Raw genomic sequence first — 21,677 nt, forward strand, 5'->3', positions numbered from 1 at the left:
TGGAGTAGGAAGAATACTAGTTATTGGTCACGAGGAAGTCGTGGCAGACCCTATGGTGGTCACGGGTACGTTTCTTCTCAATAATTCATACGCGTGCATTCTATTTGATAGTGGTGCAGAGAAAAGCTTTGTGAGCCATAAATTCGAACACCTACTTAAACAAAATTCTCAACCACTAAAAGATACCTTCATTGTAGAAATGGCCAACGGTAAAACCAAGTGCACTAACGATATATACATAGGATGTACCCTTACTCTAAATAACTTTTCCTTCCCAATCGAACTCATATCGGTATCCATAAAAAGTTTCGACGTCATCACTGGTATGGATTGGTTAATTCCTAATCGTGCCGACATCCTATGTTACGAGAAAGCTATTTGCCTTACCTACCAAGTAATGAGACCCTTATCGTTTACTGCAACAAATTTGGCGCGAACCTACAGATCATTTCCTGTACCAAGGCACAAAAGTATATTTGCAAGGAGTACTGTGCTTTTCTAGCTCACGTGGTAGACAAGAAACAAGAAGTGAAGGACTTCGAGAGCATTCCCGAAGTCTGTAATTTCCCCAACATTTTCCCTGGTGATCTTTTAGGAGTTCTGCCTGAAAGATAAGTCGAATTCATAATCGACTTAATACCGGGAACTACCCCTGTAGCTAAGTCTCCATATCGCCTTGCACCATCTGAAATGCAGGAACTGTCCAGCCAATTGAATACACTTCTCAGCAAGGGCTTCATAAGACCAAGCTTTTCACCTTGGGGAGCACCGGTCTTATTCGTAAAAAAGAAGGATGGATCGTTTCCCATGTATATAGACTACAGGGAATTGAATAAACTCACCATCAAAAACCGATACCCTTTGCCTCAAATCGATGACTTTTTTGATCAATTTCAAGGGGAAATTTTCTTCTCCAAGATTGACCTGAGATCAGGATACAATCAGCTGCGAGTCCAGGAGGCTGATATTCCAAAGACTGCTTTTAGAACTCGCTACGGTCACTATGAGTTCGTAGTGATGCCCTTTGGTCTAACGAATGCACCTGCAGTATTCATGGACCTGATGAATCGTGTGTGTCGACCTTACTTAGACAAGTTCATTATCGTTTTCATTGACGATATACTAGTCTATTCACGAACTAAGGAAGAACACAACCAAAACTTACGACAAGTCTTGGAAACTTTAAGGGCAGAGAAATTGTATGCAAAGTTCTAAAAATGTCAATTTTGGATTCGAAGGGTGGAATTCCTAGGTCATGTAGTCAGCAAGGAAGGGATACATGTTGATCCTTCCAAGATCAAAGCTATCGAAAGTTCGGCGACCCCACAAACCCCAACAGAGATTCGTCCGTTTCTAGATCTCGCTAGCTACCACAGGAAATTCATTTAAAATTTTTCCTGCAAGATCGCAAAGCCACTCACCATCTTGACCCAGAAAGGTGTAATCTTCAGCTGGGAGGAGAAACAAGAAACTACTTTCCAGACTCTAAAGCAAGCCCTTTGCAGCGCACCGATCTTGTCCCTCCCAGAAGGGACGGAATATTTCGTAATTTACTGCGATGTGTCCAAGCAAGGGTTAGGCTGTGTTCTTATGCAGCGAGGAAAGGTTATATCATATGCCTCAAGACAGCTTAAGAATCACGAGGTCAACTATACCACACACGATCTCGAACTGGGAGAAATAGTTTTCGCTCTGAAGATCTGGATGCATTACCTGTATGGTACAAAATGCACAATCTTTACTTATCACAAAAGTCTCCAACACATCTTTGATCAGAAAGAATTGAATATGAGACAACGATGTTGGGTGGAGCTACAAAACAATTACGAATGTGAAATTCGTTATCATCCTGGTAAAGCCAATGTAGTAGCTGATGTCCTTAGCAGAAAAGAATACTCGGGACGTCGAGTAAAGTCGTTGACCATGACTATCCATTCACACCTATCCACACATATCAAAGAGGCTCAACTTGAGGCCTTGAAACCCAAAAATGTGGCTGGTGAATCTTTAATACAAGAACTTAGAAATCAAAGGTAATAAAGCCTGATATCTCATGAACCGGATCTGGACACCAAAGTTCGGTGGTTACAGAAAGGTTGTCATGAATGAAGCGCACAAGACATGATACTCCGTTTACCCGGGTTCAGACAAGATGTATCTGGACCTTAAGAAAATTTTTTGTTGGCCAAACATGAAAGCTGAGATTGCTACCTTTGTGGGCAAGTGTCTTAGTTGTGCCAAAGTCAAGGTAGAATATCTAAAGCCTTCGGGTCTACTCCAGCAGCTAGAAATTCCCGAATGGAAGTTTGAGCGGATTACAATGAATTTCATAACCAAGTTACCTAGGACAACGGGTGGTCATGATACCATTTGGGTAATCGTCGACAGATTAACCAGATCCGTACACTTCCTGCAAATAAAAGAAACTGATAAAATGGAGAATTTAACAAGGATGTACATTAAGGAGATAGTGCGATTGCATGGTATGCCAATATCTATTATCTCTGACCGTGATAGTAGATTTACCTTGTGGTTTTCGCAATCACTGCAAATGTCCTTGGGAACAAATCTTAACATGAGTACAACGCACCATCCTCAAACTGATAGGCAAAGCAAGAGAACCATACAAACGCTGGAAGAGATGTTAAGAGCTTGTGTGATAGATTTTGGTTAAGCTTGGGATACCCATTACCACTAGTCGAATTCTCCTACAACAATCGTTATCACACTAGTATCAAAGTTGCACCCTTTAAATATCTCTATGGTCGTAAGTGCACATCTCCTCTGTGTTGGGCTGAAGCGGGTGATACGCAACATGCAAAGAACCAAATACCTGATAGTACTTTAACCGGTGCCGAGATCATTCGTGAGACCACAGAAAATATTGTCTAAATTCGGGAACGATTGAAAGCTTCCAGAGACAGACAGAAAAGCTACGCGGACAAGAGAAGAAATCCCTTGGAATTCCAGGTTGGTGACCGCGTCATGTTAAAGGTCTCACCATGGAAGGGCATGATATGCTTTGGAAAGAATGGAAAATTAAACCCAAGGTACATCGGACAATTCGAGATTCTTGCTAGAATCGGTCCAGTAGCTTTCAAACTCAAACTACCTCAAGAACTCTATAACATACACCCTACCTTCCATGTGTCTAACCTAAAGAAATGCTTATCTGATGAGACTATTGTGATCCTACTTGATAAAATCGAGATAAATGAGAGCCTCAACTTCGTGGAAGAACCAATATAAATCCTAGATATGGAAGTAAAGAGAACGAAGCAAAGTGGTACCCCGATAGTGAAGGTTCGTTGGAACACAAAGCGGGGAACTGGATTCACTTGAGAGCGGGAGGATCAAATGAAACAAAAGTATCCACATCTTTTTCCCTAGTCTTTCTATATCTCTATAGTCTTAATTTCGGAACGAAATTCCTTTTAACGGGGGGATAATGTGACAACCCGTTATTTTCTACCTTGTAAAAGTCAACTCAAGTCAAACATATCAAATTAAAGTCAAACTTATTGATTTGTTAGTTTAATAAAGTTCAATTAATATATTTGATACATATAAACACTTGGTAAAAGCGTTGGTGAAGTTAGAAGTTAAAACATACAAGGAACCGAGGAATCTCGCATAAGGAGATTCCCACCGAAAACCTTTTTTCTTCTCTCAACCGAAAACTTCACATAGGCCTTTCCCTCAGACCGAAAGCTCGCACAGCAAACGGTTTACGTCCAAGAACCATCGGACCGCAAACGTGCGAGACTGGTTCTAGAAGCTTTATCTCCTCGGGAAGGGTTCTTATTTCCTAGGTTTGAGTTCCCAGCCAAAAACCTATGCCTCGGTTTGTGTTCTCGGCCGAGAACCCCTAAACCTACATGCTTTATACCTCTATATATATATATATATATATATATATATATATATATATATATATATACACACACATACAACCGAAAATGAAGCTCATTCTTACACTTATCAGCCGAAATCACAACCTTTTCTCTCAAGATCTTCAACCGAAAACCTCCCCTCTCATCTCAAGAACATGCAAAATCACTCCTCTCTCATGAATTACATGCGAAAATCACTTGATTGTTTTTAGAATCTTGAAAGTATCATTCCTTGATCTTGTTTTCATTTCAAAAACACCTTCCAATCATCATATATTTGACCGAAAACACCAAATTATACTAGTTTTTCACCAAGAACACGAAGAACACGAAAAACACCCAAACGCTATTCTAAGTATTATTGTAAGTCTTCTTACAATAATTAAGTGTTGTTTAACACTTTAAACTTCATTAGATTATCTAATTTATATTTAGTATAATGTATATATAAATTAGGATTCGGTTTATATCGCGGGTTCTAGCTTGTGAAATTAACGCGACTACACCGTATCATCAACCGGAAACTCACAAAGGTGAGTCCATACCCCTGAATTTTTACTATTGTTCACTATTTTAAGGGGGAATACAACTCTAACACAGTAATATTGTGTTTAAATTAAATGGTTTCTAAATATTTCTAAAATGACATCAAGTCACCAAAACACTTTTATATATTGTCAAACCTCTTTTAAATGTTTTATAAATTCTTTTAACTTATATTTTGCCAGTGTCATATTTATATATGAATATTTATATAAATAATATTTAAAGGGCTTAGGATTAATAATTCACTTTATTTCATTTTCCTTGTTTCGATGTGGGCTTAGGGTAAAATTATTTGTCCGGAGGTCTTTTCAATTTTAATTATATATATTGTGTATATATATATATATATATATATATATATATATATATATATATATATATATATATATATTAATATAAAAGTTACTTCAATCAGTTTCATTACCCTTTATAACATGCCAAGCAAAGGGGTACATTCATGAATAATCATACTCAACAGAACGTACATATAAATTATAATATGTATAATTTATGATACAAGAACTCTATTTTACTAGTCAAGTATACAAGGTTACACTATTTTACTAAGACAAGGATATAATTCAAAGCTAAACACATATGTATAATTTACTCTACATTTCAAGTATACTAAACAAGGAACATACTATCGGTCATTTATTTCAGAATGAATGGGATTTCATTATTATACACGTAAGCGTCAAGATGGTTTTTGTGAGACAATGTTCACTCGCTTATTTATTCAGTTAATTAAGCAAACAATATTAAAGTCCTGATGATTATAACCAGAATCTCCTAGCAGAGAACGAGACAAATGTATATAGATCTATAATGGGATTGACTATCCCGCACTCAAACTGCTAGCTACAGTTAGGCAGAAATGTCATATGAGTGACAAATGTCGTTACAGTTCCAGCGCCTTCAAAATTTCATATCAGGATTTTAGTCTTAGTATGGTTATAATAACTCACAAAAAGATATTAACTATACGATTATTGTATAAACAACTAAACAAGAGTGCAATTTCAAAGAACTGGTTTTACAATGATATGACTTATAGTATTACATTACAAACTTACAGTTCAACTGGTGGAGCCAGGCACACTCACATGTATAGATTTTACAAAGAAATACAAATACAGAACACCACTTTACAAAATAGAGAAACATACAATACAGAAAACATTCTTTTTATAGTGAATTAAAAATATGTTACGCTATTACATAGCACAACAATACTTAGACAGGACGGTTTTTTTGGGATTAAAACTATTTTTCAGTTACATTAGAAAATATTGGATTTTCCGGAACAGTAAACATATTCTCTATTTCAAGGAACAGAAAACAAGCTCTTAAACATAAATACTTATGCACTCACTCAACTTAAATGTTGATACTCTCTTTTTCAAAATACTTGTATTCTCATGGAACCGGTAGACAGGTACATTCCTAAGATTTTGAGAAGACGGAGCAGTATAGAGTTGCGTATTTTGGTTTTTCTTATATCTATTTTGGTGTCAATATTCAATGATTGAACACACATGTAAAACTATTATTTCTTTAATGCAATGGTTGTTGTACTTTGATTACTATAAAGCATGTGTTGTAATACTTAAACATGAAGTCAACCACCCCCAGACGCTTCTGTCGTTCGGGTTTGGGGGTGTGACAGATTGGTATCAGAGCATTGTTTATAGTGAACTCAGTATATCAATTCATAAAAGATACACAGTTATAAATGCATTGGGGCTAAAGAGCTCTGACTACGAGTATACTTTTAAAATATAAGTATTATATAAGAAGTATACTAACACTCATACATACAAGAACAACATCACAGTGAGTAACAACATAAAAGTATTTGGATGTTGGACACTGCAGTTAAACCTGGACAGTTATGTAATCATATATGGGATAAATATAGCCTGGTCGACTATATTTATTTGAGATACGATCAACATGTGTTTACACTACTAGAAAAACAGCCTTTTACGACGCTCATTGCGCGTCGTAAAACGCTCAGACGACGCGCAAATGCGCGTCAAGGAAGGCCCTGTCATAAAGAGAGACGACGCGCATTTGTGCGTCGTCTATAGACGACGCGCATTTACGACGCGCATTTATGACGCGCATTTACGACACGCGGTTATGACACGCAATGCGTATCAAGGAAGGCCCTGTCATAAAGGAAGACGACACGCATTTGCGTGTCGTAATCTTACGACGCGCGTGTTTATGACACGCAATGCGTATCAAGGAAGTCCTTGTCAAGAAAGGCCATGTCATAAATAAAGACGACACACATTTTTGCGTATCATTATTTTATTTTATTTTTTTAATTATTTGTAGATATACTAGTTTTCAAATTAAATTTGCATTTTCATAATAAAAAATAAAATACCATATACAAAAAATACAATACATTGCACAAAATTTAATGTCATACAAATAATCCTTCCAATAGTAGACAAATGTAACATTTCATGGAAAGATAAAACAAATCAATAGTTGTAACAAAAATTTACAAACTAATTAGATACAAGAAATATCAAAAAAATACCCTCAAATGCTTTTCTAGGTCCAATCTCCATGTCAGCTCTTCAACTCACTTCTCCATCTTCAACTCACTTCTCTATTTTGTTCTTAGGTTCTGTAAGGGCTCCAGCATCTCTTGCAGTTTCAAAGGCAGAAAGAAGAACAGAACGTGATATTATTTTGCCATTGGAAAGCTATGTTAACTTTTTTTTTTTAAATTTAGAAAAAGAATCTGCTTCTCTAAGATATTATCCAACAACAATGCTAAAACGTGTTTAAAAGTTAAATGCAAAAAAAGAGAACCTGTTCTATGACAATTCCATTAACAGGCCTAGAAAGAATTGCACGTGACTTTATACCCCTTTCAGATTGTGGAGCTTTTTCAGACTCAACTCCATCCTACAAAATACAACATCAATCAAGAAAAATATATAAGTAAACATGCAAAACCACAAAACTTACAATAAAACATAATATTATAGCTATTAACGATATATAAACCACACCTTTTGCCTCGACACTGTTGTTGCAAGCTTAGAAGATTTCACTTGCTGCAAGGTAACCTCCACAACTTTACTCCCACACACAAAATTCGGGTGTGATGTGTTTATGTAATCCATCTACCCAAAAAAGCAATATTTTCAGCCATGTCACGATAAAAATAAAAAATAGAGATAATGATACGTACCTCCATTTCAACTATGTGCCCAATCATGGTTTCAGAAGGCTGAAGACCATCACTTAAAAAATTCTGATGTCATCATCAGTCAAGTCCTCACAAGGGTTAACTTCCTACAACAGTAACTCGATTGATTAAATATATTTATTGCAAACTAAGGGATTTGGGCGTTAAATATTAATAGGTGAAAATGTGTATTCTTAACCTAATGACAGTTGGAAAAGTCATAAAAAGAAGCGTCTGTCAATCGAGTTTGCAATAAATTTATTGCAAACTAGGGGATTTAGGTTAAGAATCACTTGTGCAGATGTCTTTTCTGTTCTAACTATCTCCAGTAGTGGCATCACATGAGCTGGATTGTAATCATTTCATTTAATAAAAAAAAAATATTAGTTGAAAATGTTAAATAATCTTAAGATAAAGATGTGGATTATTTTGTTTAACCTGAAGAAATTTGCCCCGATAACTCGATCTTGAGATTTGATTTTTTATCCAATTAAATTGAGGTCAATGGTGGATGTGTTGGTTGCTAAAATGCATTGAGGAGGAAAAATGTTTTCAATTTCACTGAAGATTTTTTTGCTTCAATGGAATGTTCTCAATTACATCCTGCATTCACAAATAGATGATAAGAAACAGGGATAACAATGAAACAGTAGATCTAACTATTAACATAGCAGAATGGAATAAAAAAAACTTGGATTCAAAGATAATGGTTCATTCTTTCGAGAGGAATGAAACTCTCCAGAAATCAAAAAGATAACTACAATATTCTCTGCCCTTGACAGCCAGGGAACAAAAGGGTTAAATACTCACAGACAGGTAGTGATCCCCAAAAGGCCTGTCTGGACACAGATAGTGCTAACACCACAAAAGGACAACTAAAGTGTGCATAACAATAAAAAAGTAAAAAAGACTAAACTGCCCCTCTGTGATTCTCATGGATTATGTTCCTGTGAATTGGGCTGCCCCTTGGCGTGCTTTGTTTCTCTTCCTTTGGTAAACCAACATTTGTTTGGGCTCATCAATAGAGTTGTCAAATTATGTGTTCATATTTTATGTTTTTATTAATTTAGCCACTTGACTATTTTCTCTAGTGATTAAACTATTAGGACATAAAACAAATAGTATTGATTTTTTTTAAAAGATCATACCTCTATAACCATATCTACATCTTTGAATTGTGAGTAATCCAATACCCCACTAACTAATGAGCTTGTGCTAACTTCTTCCTTGCTACCAATCCATTAATATTTCCTGAAAAAGTCATAATATATAACTAATAAGTCACATAATAAATTGGCTACAAAATTGTCATGTAACCTAACAGCACAAAAATAAAAGAAGCCATGTTAAAGAGATGAACTTTCATTCTATTTCTAGTTTTTCTACCAAAATCACTCAATGAAATCAGTGCCTACCATCAGGATCTGCATTTCCAGCGATTTGAAGCCTAATGTATGACATTATCCAACAGCAATGAAGCAAGCCCCACAACAGCAACTGCAGCCCCCACTGCAATAACCACAGAAAACAAATTTGTTGTCTGTGAGATTCTGAATGACAGTAAATTACTATTTTACCCTTTTGAAATACATAGCTACTAAAAACATACCAGAAACAACCATCAGAGATAAGTTAAGAAGCCTGTTATAATGTTTTCGAGTTTTCCCAGCTTCAGTTTCAGGGATGCTCAAATGAGGATGCTCTGCAGCTCTCATAATTCTTCCAAATATATTATTGAAATCTCCCAATTTTGTGCTTATAGGTATAGGAGCCTCTATTCCCATATCCTGACTAACCTATAAACAAATAGTCATTTTATTCATATGAGTAAGGGTAAACAGGTCATTTACTCTCTCCTTCAGACAATATATTCGATCCAAAAAACAAGTTAGTCTCTGTTTCTCACCGACATCATTTATCCATATGAGTGTTTCTTTTTGACTTGATACAAAAAGAAAGACTCAACGAGAATAAATGACTATTTTACCCTTATAGTGTTTCTTGTCTTGCACAACAAAATAGGCAATAATGTTTCTTTAAACCTTATGTGTGTGCTGAAAGAAATATTTGCATCTATCAATTCAATAAAAAACTAGAACTGCATCTATCAACATTTCAACATATTATACGACCTAATGCACTAAGCGACAGAAAGCCAACTAGATGGCAGCAAAGGAATGGAATGAGTTGTGATCATATTTGGTTGGTCTGTAGCAATGGAATGAATCATTCCATTCCTTCCCAAACTCTAGTACTTATTAGCAATCATACCAAGCGACAGAAAGCCAACTAGATGGCAGCAAGTCACAACTTCTTAGACTTTTCATTTCAGGGAAGCGTTGTGCAAGATCAAGTATCTGTTGCAACAAGAAAACAGAACTAAACTAATTATCCAATGATTTATAAATAAATAATAAAACCCACTTTCTTTGTTTTTTTTAAAGCTAACCTTATCACACAAAGGTTCCCAAAGGCTAACTATGTTCCATGTACTCAAATATCAAGCAACTTTGAGTGGTGGCAGAATCACTATCATCACTAGAAAAGTCTTCTTGAACTACATTGTTCTCATCATTCATTGAAAAATGATCCATTCGGTGAAGAATGTCATTCTTTGGGTGATGATTATTACTCTTCTCCCTTAGATAATGTAAAGAACCCTTTTCCTGTTCATAATCACTGCTCCCATCACTACTTGAATCCGTAAATGAGTTATCATCAATATCCTCAGTTAGTTGCCTGTAAAGCAACAGAATAACTAGATTATTTAAATTTCATAAAGAAGCATAATAGATGCTACTAGTTGAAAAGGAGCCTGACATAACCCTAAACAAGAAAGAGGAAGAAAGGAAGATATTTACTGTTCCAGTACCTGGAATTTATTGAAGACTTCAAATGGTCTACATATATTTGAATTCCAGATAAATAAGGCACATAATATTGGATCACACAATTAGCTTCATTCAATATTAAAGGAACTCCAACACCATAAGCACTCCACTCCTTGAAAGATTCCCACAAATCACCAAGAACAAAGTATGGTTGATATTCCACATCACTTGTCCTCCATCCTCTCATAGTTCTCTGCTGGCATAAAGTTCAAGTAAAATCATTATTTAGATCAAATACACAACTACAATACCCCTGTTTATACATGATTACTGAACATTAACCATTTTATTGTACTCTAATTCTTTTTGGAAGATGGTGTGCTTTAGCAGAAACACATATATTTTGATTGTCAAAATATGGAATCCTTGATTAAACAATAGAAATATAACATCAAAGGCAAACTCTGTTCACTCATAAAAACTGAAAGGCCACCCTCAGGGCTCACTGAATAATAATTCAAGCTGACTTCATTTGCTTTCAAACATGAATTTCGGAGTAGTGCCAATGGAGAAAGAGAAAACCACAGCTAAAATGTAAAGTAAATTGTACTACTAAATTATAAATCAAAAATCTGATTAATTGACTATCGCATACTCAAATTGAATAAACCAAATGTTCCTATAAGTTACTTTACTCCATGATATAACGAATTAGCAATACAAGTATAAACTGAGACGACTAATTTGAATTAATTCAACTCATTTCAATATAAAAGATTAATATCGGTACAGACCTTGGAGAGATGTTGAACAGGAACAGAAGGCGTAACAGTTTCCAAAAACCGTTCAAGATTACACAACGATGATGTTGCCGGCACCGCCACCACTGAGGATTCCAACGGCTCCGGATTTGATGGCTGCATGAGTTGATTCTCCGACTCCTCCCTGACAGAAGATGTCGTAGATTGGGGCGGAGTAACGTTACTTTGAGCTCTACGGAGGTTCTCTTGATGCTGACGAATCCTTCTCGCTTTCGCCGGCATGTTGCAATCCAGCGCCCAACATCTTCACTAAAACCCTAAGTTACAAATCCTTCGATCTCACCAATAAAACCGGTCACGAAAGCTACGATTTGTAGACAAATTTAAAAGTCAATGAGTTTGTTTCATTTTTCTATTAAAGATAAATTAACAAAAAAAAGAACAAAACTTTTTGTAAACGAATCATTAAAACAAGATGAAAATCAGCCGATTAAAGAAGGAGTTGACGGATTCAGAAAAACCCTGCAATTTGACAAAATCAAACGAAATCAAACAAAAGCAACGATTGTGTGAGAAATTCAACAAGAGCTGATGAAGAATTAGTCAAATGGGAAGGAGGAAGAGCGGATATCCTTAGACGACGGCTTAGGGTTTGCAAATGGTGGTGTGGGGGTCGTCGGTTGCTTTACAGAGAGATATGAAGTCGAGACGAAAAGACGAGATTGACCCATCTGGTAATGAACGGACTCGGGAAGCTGAACAAAATGACCCGAGATTGACCCATCTAGTAACAACGCTATTGATTCCATTCCTTCCATTTTCGACTGTTCATCCTCCACTTCCTCTACTGCTACTTCTTCACCATCTTCTATTTTTTCTGTATTTAGACTTAAGAGTATAATTAGGGCTTTTTCTAACAATTTCAACATTGAGTGGGAGATATGGTGGTTCCAGTAGGTAGAAGTGAGGGAAGAAGTAGGCAGCAGTCAATGTCGGGAGGGGGAAGGAAGGAGCGTCAAAAAGGAAGGCGGGATTTTTAATTTTTTCAGAATTTCATTTCCCCCTACTGTTAAAGGATGGAACGCGCGTTCCATTAAAAATTATAAAGCGACATCCTTAGACGACGCGCATTTTATTATAGGTGCCCTCCGTGTTTTTTTTAGACACTAATTTAAGGGCGCGCAATAATGCGTGTCTTCTATCCTTAAATTTTTTGAAGATATGACATTTTTCTAATGTCACTCTCCTTTGCGTAACATAGATCAATGAGCGTCGTATTTTGCGCGTCGTAAAAGGCCTTTTTTCTAGTAGTGTTAGGAGTGATGGTAGTGTTGTGACAAGTCTAAAACTTACCAACTCTACTCATACAGAAGAACTCTAGAACAAGACATAAAGTTAAAATACTATAGGAGTATTTTAGGCACTATAATACTAAGAACCAACTATGTGAAAACAAAGGACCCTTACTGGTAGATATATATGTATTAAGTGTATATATTATAGTTATATATAATTAAGGTTTTATAGACTTAGAATGTGTGGTTTAGCTTTATTTCCTTTTCCTTGTTTAGATGTGGATATAGAGTAGGATCATTTATTCAAAGGTCTATTCGACCCAAGTTATATATAATTAGTAAACACTTTATGGTTATAGAACGACCTAGTATGAGTCATACCATACAAAATACATTAACTGTTAACTATGAGTTTCTTATATGGAAACTTGAAATTGCTTACTTACTTTTGTTAAATCTATTAGATGTCTCTTATATCCCTATTCTCGCATAGATAACATGGTTGGATTTCATCTGTCGGGAGATCCGTACTTTCCCAATCAAGGGAATGGAGGATGGCTCGACGCAGAACCAGAAGATGATCCTGTAGTTCCAATAGAAGAAGATTTTCCAGAAGATTCTGACTCAGAATCAGAAGCCTATAACCCACCTCAAGCTGCCCAAAATCCTAATCCTTAGAAAAATTTCCATGGTCCGACACCTCAGTGGGCAGTGAACTTAGATAAGTAGAGTCATGAGCAGGGTCAGGACCGTCCTTACAATGGAGATCAAAGCTTTTACAACCTTGAAGAAGGAGGCTCAACAGACAGAGCCCTTCCGGTGTTAATTCGTCGAGTTGCGCGTAATGATGAACAAGAAAGAGCTGCCATTGACCGAGTCGTGCAGGTTAATGCTACCACTAGAGTCAACACAGTTCGTCTTCACCACCTAATTGAAAACCATGAGACAACCAGGAATCTTACCTAATCCTAGCAAAGGGAACTGGCTACAAGCCAAACCGAAGTTAGAGAACTTCTAGAACGCCAAGCGACACTAGAAAGGCGTATGTTCGCAACACAACGTCAGTTGGCTAAATCCAAGGCTGCAACTAGTAGGAATCCGAACAACACTCCTCACGAGTAGAGCATACTCTACTCACTCTTTTGAATATAGTTTTAAGTCTATGTATATACACTAGTGATGTTTTCATGTATAATAGTACGACCTCGAAATTTCACTTTTCGATAGGTTGGTATGCTGTCAAAGTTTTTCAGTTAGTTGGTATATTGTAGACCTATTACAAGGTCAAATTTTCCGAACTCTATGTATCTAATATACCAATTAAATCGACATGCATCTTATTGTTGGATTAATGTCTAAATCCATAACTATAATTGGTAAGACTTGACCCGACCCGGCATGGTCCATTTGGGTTGCATGGCATCGGGATAATTGGATAGACAAAATGAGGAAAAAGGATACTAGTGATTTTATATTAATATATTATAAGTTCTAATATATTAATATATAATCATATTATTTAATTAGTATTGATCAAGAATTAATTTATAATTAATTAAGTGATCAAAAGGAACTAATTAAATATGGACTCTTAGATATATATGTGTGATAGGCCAAGTTCATTTAAGTTGGGCTAAGCTTTCATGGATAGTCCATGGAGTGTTTAACCCATGGATCATAAGAAATGAAAGGTCATGGGTATTAGGGTTTAACCCTAATCTCCACACTATATAAAGAGGTCCTTGGTTGGTGAAATTGGCACTAGTGTGGGTACACTAAGAGGGCTAGCCAATTTCACTAGAGAGAATCAAAGTATCCTTATTCTCAAGGTTATTCCAAGAGTTCATGGTGTCGTGTGAACCATTTGAGGTCTCACACTTGGGGCACTAGGCACTCAAGCTTCATGAAGACAAGATTACAACAAAGAGGTATGTATTATAACTTGTTACATTACTATGTATTAATATTTTGGTATGCTAGTTAGGATAATACCTTGGATATTCATATTTGCATGTATAATAGAGAAAACATAGATCCAAGGTATTTAGGGTTGCATGTACACTTAGGAGTGTTAGAATGCTCAAAACCCAACAGTGGTATCAGAGCCATGGGTTGTTTTCTGTTATATTGATGCAAATGTTTTATTTTCAAAGTTGAAAAAAAGGAAAAAAAAACATGAAGTTTGTCAAATTTTAAGATAATTACTTGTTTTTGTGAAAAAACTAATTATTTGTAAAATTTGAATCATTTGCTATATGAGTTGAATTAGGTCAAATTTAGTAAAAGATAAAACGATATGATTATTTTATTAGTTTTAAAAGTTTGATCTAAAGAGTTTTTTGAAACATCCATAAGTTATGGATATGAAAAGTTTTTTAAAAAAATGATTCAAAGTTTTTATGGAGTTACAAAATTTGGTGTTAATGTTTTAAAGAATTCCATAACTTATTCTTAAGTTATGGAACATGAAAAGTTTCATCATAAAACAAGCATTTAACTCCATAAGTTATGGATTACCAAAAGTTTTTTGTGTTACCTTGTTTTATGAGTTATTTGTTAGATTAATGAAAAATATGTGTTAGTTGTTTTCAATCCAAATTAATCTAAAAGTTTATCATAAAATGTGTTTTTGTAACTTGTCCTCAAGTTATATGAAAAGTCACATTTATGAATCTTAAAAACTCATAAAAATGCCTTAGGTTACAAAAAAATGAAGAGTCTTTTCTTATAAATAGTTTTTATGACTCCATAACTTGTCCTCAACTTATGGATGTTTAATAGTCTCTTCATTAAAAGTTTTAAAGCTTTAATTAAAACTCATAAGTTATGAAAATCCAAGAGTTTTGAATAGTTTCAAAACTTTCCCTCAAGTTTTGGAATTTGAAAAGTTTTCTCTAATGAATACTTTAATTCCAAGTTAAGACCTTAGAATTTTAAAAGATAAAATTCAACCCTTATACTTTATAATATTATAAGTTAATAATATTTATATATATGTATAAGAGCAATTCGTCTTACCGTTAGTAGGCCTCATTCACGAAGCCGGTCCATAAGGGGGGTATAAGGTTACTGCCTATAAAATGGCAGTTTAATGGGTGTCCACTCTCACCCACCGCTTCCTTGACCGGTGGAGGGTCGTTAGCCGAACGGGTAGGACAAGGACTATAATTCTCCCTTCATTAAAAGTATTAATGATAAATACTAAGTGACTAAACTCTTATAAATACCCAATCTTAGTTACTTAGGAAAATGTGAGTAGGGTGCTAATCCATGAAATTACACTTTGCACTTTGTTTAAGTCGGTTAGTGGAGCGTGTGTGGTTAACCGGCACACTAACTCGTATTTAACAAGGTAGGCAAAGGGTAACTTAATGTTTATCATAGTATCGATGGAGCGTGTGTGGTTAACCGGCACATCGAGTAGGTGATAAAATTAAGGATACCAAGTCAATTTGCATGGTTATTCACACCTTGTTTGTGATCCTCGACATCCCAGTCACAAACTTGAGAGGGCACAATCGAGATTGAAACATGCCATTGAACAGTTCAATGAATCTCAAATATCTAGGAGTTTCAAATCCAATTAAAACCTAATAATACATTTCGTTTATCTTGGTGGAAATTGGTGAATCGTCATTCACCTACCTTCAAATATTTTATAGCTTGGATTACGGCATCCCTCTTCTAAGTTATAAAATAGTTTGTTGGGTCCTAGCCTTAATATTTCATATTGGGTGTCATATTAAGGACTTAAGATCAACTATCTAGAATATCTCCCAAAATATGTATGGTTTAGACATTTATGATCTTCCCAAATCTCTTGAAACAAGCTTTCCTAAATAAAGATGATGTCCCATGGAAATCATACTTCTTTCACCTCCTCCAATTATTCTCCCTAACCCACAAGTTCTTAAAAAGTTTAAGGTCACTCAAGCCCTATTGGTAAGGCAAGGTCTAGGTGTGATCACATCTTGGAGATGAAGTCACATATTGACAAGCCGGGAGAGTTGGGTGTCAAAGTCTTGAGAAAGTTGGTGATTCAATCACTTTCTAAGTCACATAGTGAATTCCTTTGGGACTCCTATGAAACAGACTCTGACAAGACCCTTAATGATCTTATCTATTTGCTTGGTGCTGCTAAATCAGAAATGATTTGGTGTACTAGTAAAGCAAATTTTATTAGGAGATCAACTTCCCAAAACTTTATGGACAGGGACAATAGTGACACAGGAAATCTAGAAAAGCATTCTCTTCCCAATGGAAATGGATCGGCCATAGTCAACTCGGTTGACCAATTGGTAAAGAGAGAGGATAAGTCTGAGATAGTCACATTATAGAGGGTCCATAGGTAACTATTGCCAAAGGAAGGGCATTGGTTGTGAAGCTGCCAAATTTACCTAAGGATGGTAAAGTCAATAAGTTTGACTCAACTTCAGGTAAAGTCCATTGTCTAACTCTATTAAGTACATGCTGATTTTGATCGCGAAGATGGATTTCAATCGCATGGTTCGGTGATCAGAATTTTGGGCTATTACTTAAGACTTATGATATTTATATTGCTTAGGAATAGATAACAACAAGGTTTTCATATGGATTGTAAGGATAAGTTTTTCCGCAAAGTTTTAAAATAAAACAAAAAGGTTTTGATTTTATTTATTTTAAGTATCCTTACAATGGTATTTGTGAAAAGTTGTTGCTTATAAGATTCCATTGATAGCAATATTGGAAAAATGGATTTGATTCTTTCGGTTGTGGTAGTGTCTAATATTACCAAATAAGGAAAGATTCTCATCACCCAAGGTTCAATTGGACAGAAACTTGGAATCATGAAAGTTATATAGCATGATGGATGAGAACTTTCAAGCATTGGAAAAATTAAGACTAACTACTTGTTCACATGGATGTGTGAGTCAAGTAAAGGACTAAAGGATCGAGTACACATTCTTGTGCACTGGTTAAGTCCACCACAAATAATCAATGAGACTATTCATCATAGTTTACTAAAGCTCAATAAATATTATTATACTTACAAGCTTAAGTGTAACTCTGAGACATTGGAAAAGGTTCCTGTAACACCCAAAGTTTTGAAGGCCAAGAAAGGAAAGGAAACCCTAACTTTAAGGAGGGACTCGACGAGTCCAAGGAGGAACTCGGAGGGTCCGAGCGGGATCCGGGCCGAGGAGTAAGTGACTGACTCAGTGAGTCGGCCAAGGAGACTCGGCGAGTCTGGTCTGTGCGAAGAAAACCCTAAATCTGGGACTTTGGGCGCTATTTAAGCTCCTTATCCTCTCCATTAAGGTTCCTTAGAGCCTTCCTCATTCAGAAAACAAACCCTAAGTCCCCATTATTGTGCATTCAAGCTTCCAAGCCATTTTTGGGTGATTTGAAGAAAGAAGAAAGAAGGGAATCAGTGAAGCTTCAAGGATTGGCTTTAGATCTGGAGTTTGTGGAGCCTTTCTGAGCATTTGAAGGTATTAAGTCGTTTCCCTTCCTTTAAATCTATGTTGGTTGTGAGATTTGGGGCTTTTAAGCCATGATTGGTCACCCATTTGAGTTAGAAGTCGGATCTGGAGTTGCTACTTCAGATCCAAGCGTGTTATGGACTAAAGAAGCACAAAGTATCATCCCTTGAGTCGATTTTGGAGCCTTTTGGCCTTAAACCCTAGTTTATGGTGTATTTTTCCTAGATCTCCATCTCTACACGTAAAGTTTGCAACTTTATGTGAGGAATAGGCATGGGAAGGGTGGATCTACAGTTTGGAGTCCATGCATGACTCAAAAGTCCTCTGCATGTATGTAGATCTGAATGGACTCGGCGAGTAGCATGAAGATGAGGAGGAACTCGACGAGTGGGATGAACAACTCGTCGAGTCGGATGAAGTTGGGCATGAACTCGGCGAGTTGGATGAAGATTGCCTTGTACTCGGCGAGTCTGTTCTTGGACTCGGCGAGTCAGGTCGCGAAACCCCAAACCCTTCGAGTTGAGACTCGAGTCAGTGAGTCGAGTGGAGACTCGGTGAGTTGGACAGGTCGGGACTCGGAAATCGGTAGACTTGGCGAGTCATGGACTGACTCGGCGAGTCGAGTCGCGATTGGAAGGACTTTGAGCATATGAACTCGGCGAGTCAGTAGGTGGACTCGGCGAGTAGGGTTGACCTGGAAGGTTGACTTTGACCAGGACATTGACTTTGGCCAGAGCTGACTTGGGTGACTGTCGGGGGTCAGTTAGACTAAGTGTTGCATTGATACTGATAGCTTGGGGAACTAGTGGAGCAGGAGTTCAGGGAATTTCCGGTCAGCAGCTAGTGGGATCATCAGCGAGTTCAGCCAGTGCAGGTGAGTTTCCCTTTGTGTGAATAGGTCTACGGCCACAATGCCGGCCCATGAAGTTATGTGTAGAAGACCCGGGGGTTAGCCCTAGGCATAGTATGCTAGTATGATATTTAGGACGAGGTCCAATGTTAGCGGGCGAGTGCCCAAGGAATGGTTTATTGATAGTTTATACTTGTTGTCGGTGTGATACTTGTATGTGCCTGGTAGGGAGGTGAGTGTGGGCGAGGTCCCGTATCTCACCAATAGCAGGGTGTGGATGGTGTTCCACATCTCATTAGCAGAAGATCAGGGGCGAGGCCCAAGTTAGGAAATAGTGAGTGTGGGTTGGGCCCGTATCTCACTATCAGTAGGAGCATGGACGGGGTTCCATGACTCATCAGTTGAGACCGGTTGTTAGGACCGAAAGGTAGTCAGACACCCCAGATACGTCTGGCAGTATGCGATATTATGTTTACATGCTAGCATGATCTATTATATGAGTTAGAGGCAGTAGGGGGAGATAGTCCCCCAGACTACCGGTCGATAGGGCCGAAGGGGCGGTCAGGCCCAGCCATGCTAGATAGATTATGTGATATATGTGTTATGTGGTAGTAGTAGGGGGTGAAATAGTCCCCAGCACCCAGTCGAGAGGACCGAAGGGGAGACCAGCACCTAGATATGCTAGTCAGTATCCGGTCGAGAGGACCGAAGGGGAGACTAGCACCCAGATATGCTCCTCAGTATTCGGTCGAGAGGACCGAAGGGGAGGTAAGCTCCCAGATATACTAGTCAGTATCCGGTCGAGAGGACCGAAGGGGTAGGTCGGGCACCCAGGTATGCCTGACAATATGTGTATGTTATGTGATTGTATGGTATGAGGTGTGATGGGGGAACTCACTAAGCTTCGTGCTTACAGTTTTCAGTTTTGGTTTCAGGTACTTCCGGTAGCGGATGATGGAGCTCGGGATGATCGCATGGCACACACCATAGATTAGTCAGCCTGGGAATGTTTTACTCTGATAACGAACATGTGTTTTGGAAACTATTACTTTGATTATGCTTTGAGTCGATGATTTTACTTTAAGTAATATTTTATTAAAAGAAATTTTTAGTCTTGAATTTCGGGACGTTAGAAATTGTTATCAGAGTCTTGGTTTGAGGGATTCGGACATGCTCTCGGGTGTGTTTGAACTCAAACTGAGGAATTGGTATAAAAGTTTCAAATGGAAAGACAGTTTTGTAAAAAGAGAGTTTTGAAAAAGAAAACGGTTTTAGAAAAGCAAAAAGAATTCAAAAAGAAAATAACTTTGAAAAGAGAAAAAGGGTGCGGTGCATGCAATCAGCCGAGCTCAAGTAAGTACCCCAAAATACCCATACAAGTTTATGATTTGATTATCAGTTAGTAGAACAACATGCTAGAATAGGACAAGGATCTAGGGAGGATGCCTTATGTGCCTGATTATGTGCTTTGAGCTGCATGATAGAGTTGATTAGACAGTAGTAGGATAGCCTTCTTAGGTTATGCCTGAGTTTATGAGTTTGTGTTGCATGCTAGTTCAGATTCTTGCTATGTGGATATGACTGCTTGAGTATGTTGTGGTTAGATTTTCCCCTTGTCTGAATGCTGCTTGCTTTGTGTAATGTGGGATTTTGAGTGATGGGAGTTAGCCATTAAGTGGATACGCCACGTCACATGTGATCAGGGTTGAATAATCTCAGAGTGCTGGATTTGGCCCTATGGCGCAGCTCTTGTTTGAGTCTAACTGTTGTAGGGACGAGTCTGTTACTCGAAGGATTATCTGAGCCTCGTCACATGTGATGGTATCCAGGTGATGGCTAATTGGCATCGCGAGGAGGCCTTCAGCAGCTGAGGACTGGTTTGAGTTGGGTCAGAGGTTTCCTTAGGGTCAGCCTAGGATGAGGTAGTGCTGGGAGCAGAAGTAGCAGAAAAGGGACCTGGTGGAGTCAAGGCAGTTCTTGAGGAGAGTACGGATAGATGTGGAAGGTAGTATGGGCCCGTACTACTGAAAGCAGAGGATCCATACTCGATTCGGGAACGGCCGAGACAAGACTGGGAACCTGGTAGTGCATGTGTTGGTCTCGCAGTAGTGATAAGTAGTTTGATAGTGGTTGTGATGTATTTCCAGCATGGTGGCCTTGTGAGAGAGATCAGCGGGCAGATCAGGCGCCGGAGAGGGATCAGGCTCGGATTCAGGAGCCGAGCAGCTCGAGGAGCGAATGAGGGAGTCGATATCAGTTGAGGTTATGCACAGTATTCTAGACCAGACTCCTGTGATCTTTGGCATGGTCAAGGAGGGTATATTGGAGATCTTGGATGAGAGGCTGGGAGCCTTCCGTACTGAGATGATGGCATTGATGGGAGCGCGTACCTTGACATTCCGAGAGTTCAGGGCTTGCGGGGCACCAGATTATCATGGGGCTAGGGACCCCATCGCTAGCAGCAGATGGTTGGCTGATGTTGCCAATGCATTCTGTATGAGCCAGAGTCCTGAGGGGGACAAGGTCAGACTCGCTTCCTGTATTCGGAAGGACGAAGCGAGGGATTGGTGGGAAGAGGTTGGTCATGCTTTGGGGGATGATGCCGCATTGGGCGCGATGACTTGAAGCGATTTCTCGGACAGGTTCAGGGCGGAGTTTTCGCTGAATATTAAGGTGCAGTAGTTGGCACGAGAGTTTCAGGATGGACGCAGACCACTGAGAATGTGACAGAGATCACCGCCAAGTTCAGGGAGAGGGCTCTTCTTGTACCGCAATATGTCGCGGATGAGGAAATGAAGAGGGCCCGATACCATGAGATGTTG

The 21,677-nt window shown here is 37.9% G+C and overlaps 1 pseudogene; it reads right to left on the reverse strand.

Moving 5' to 3' along the window:
- Nucleotides 1-8,214: 8,214 nt before the first annotated feature.
- Nucleotides 8,215-11,530, reverse strand: LOC145095193 (uncharacterized; annotated as a pseudogene).
- Between the last annotated feature and the right edge of the window lie 10,147 nt (nucleotides 11,531-21,677).

Source organism: Lactuca serriola, chromosome 3 (genome assembly GCF_051521515.1).
Source record: "Lactuca serriola cultivar US96UC23 chromosome 3, Lser_US96UC23_V15, whole genome shotgun sequence".
Classification (NCBI taxonomy): domain Eukaryota; kingdom Viridiplantae; phylum Streptophyta; class Magnoliopsida; order Asterales; family Asteraceae; genus Lactuca; species Lactuca serriola.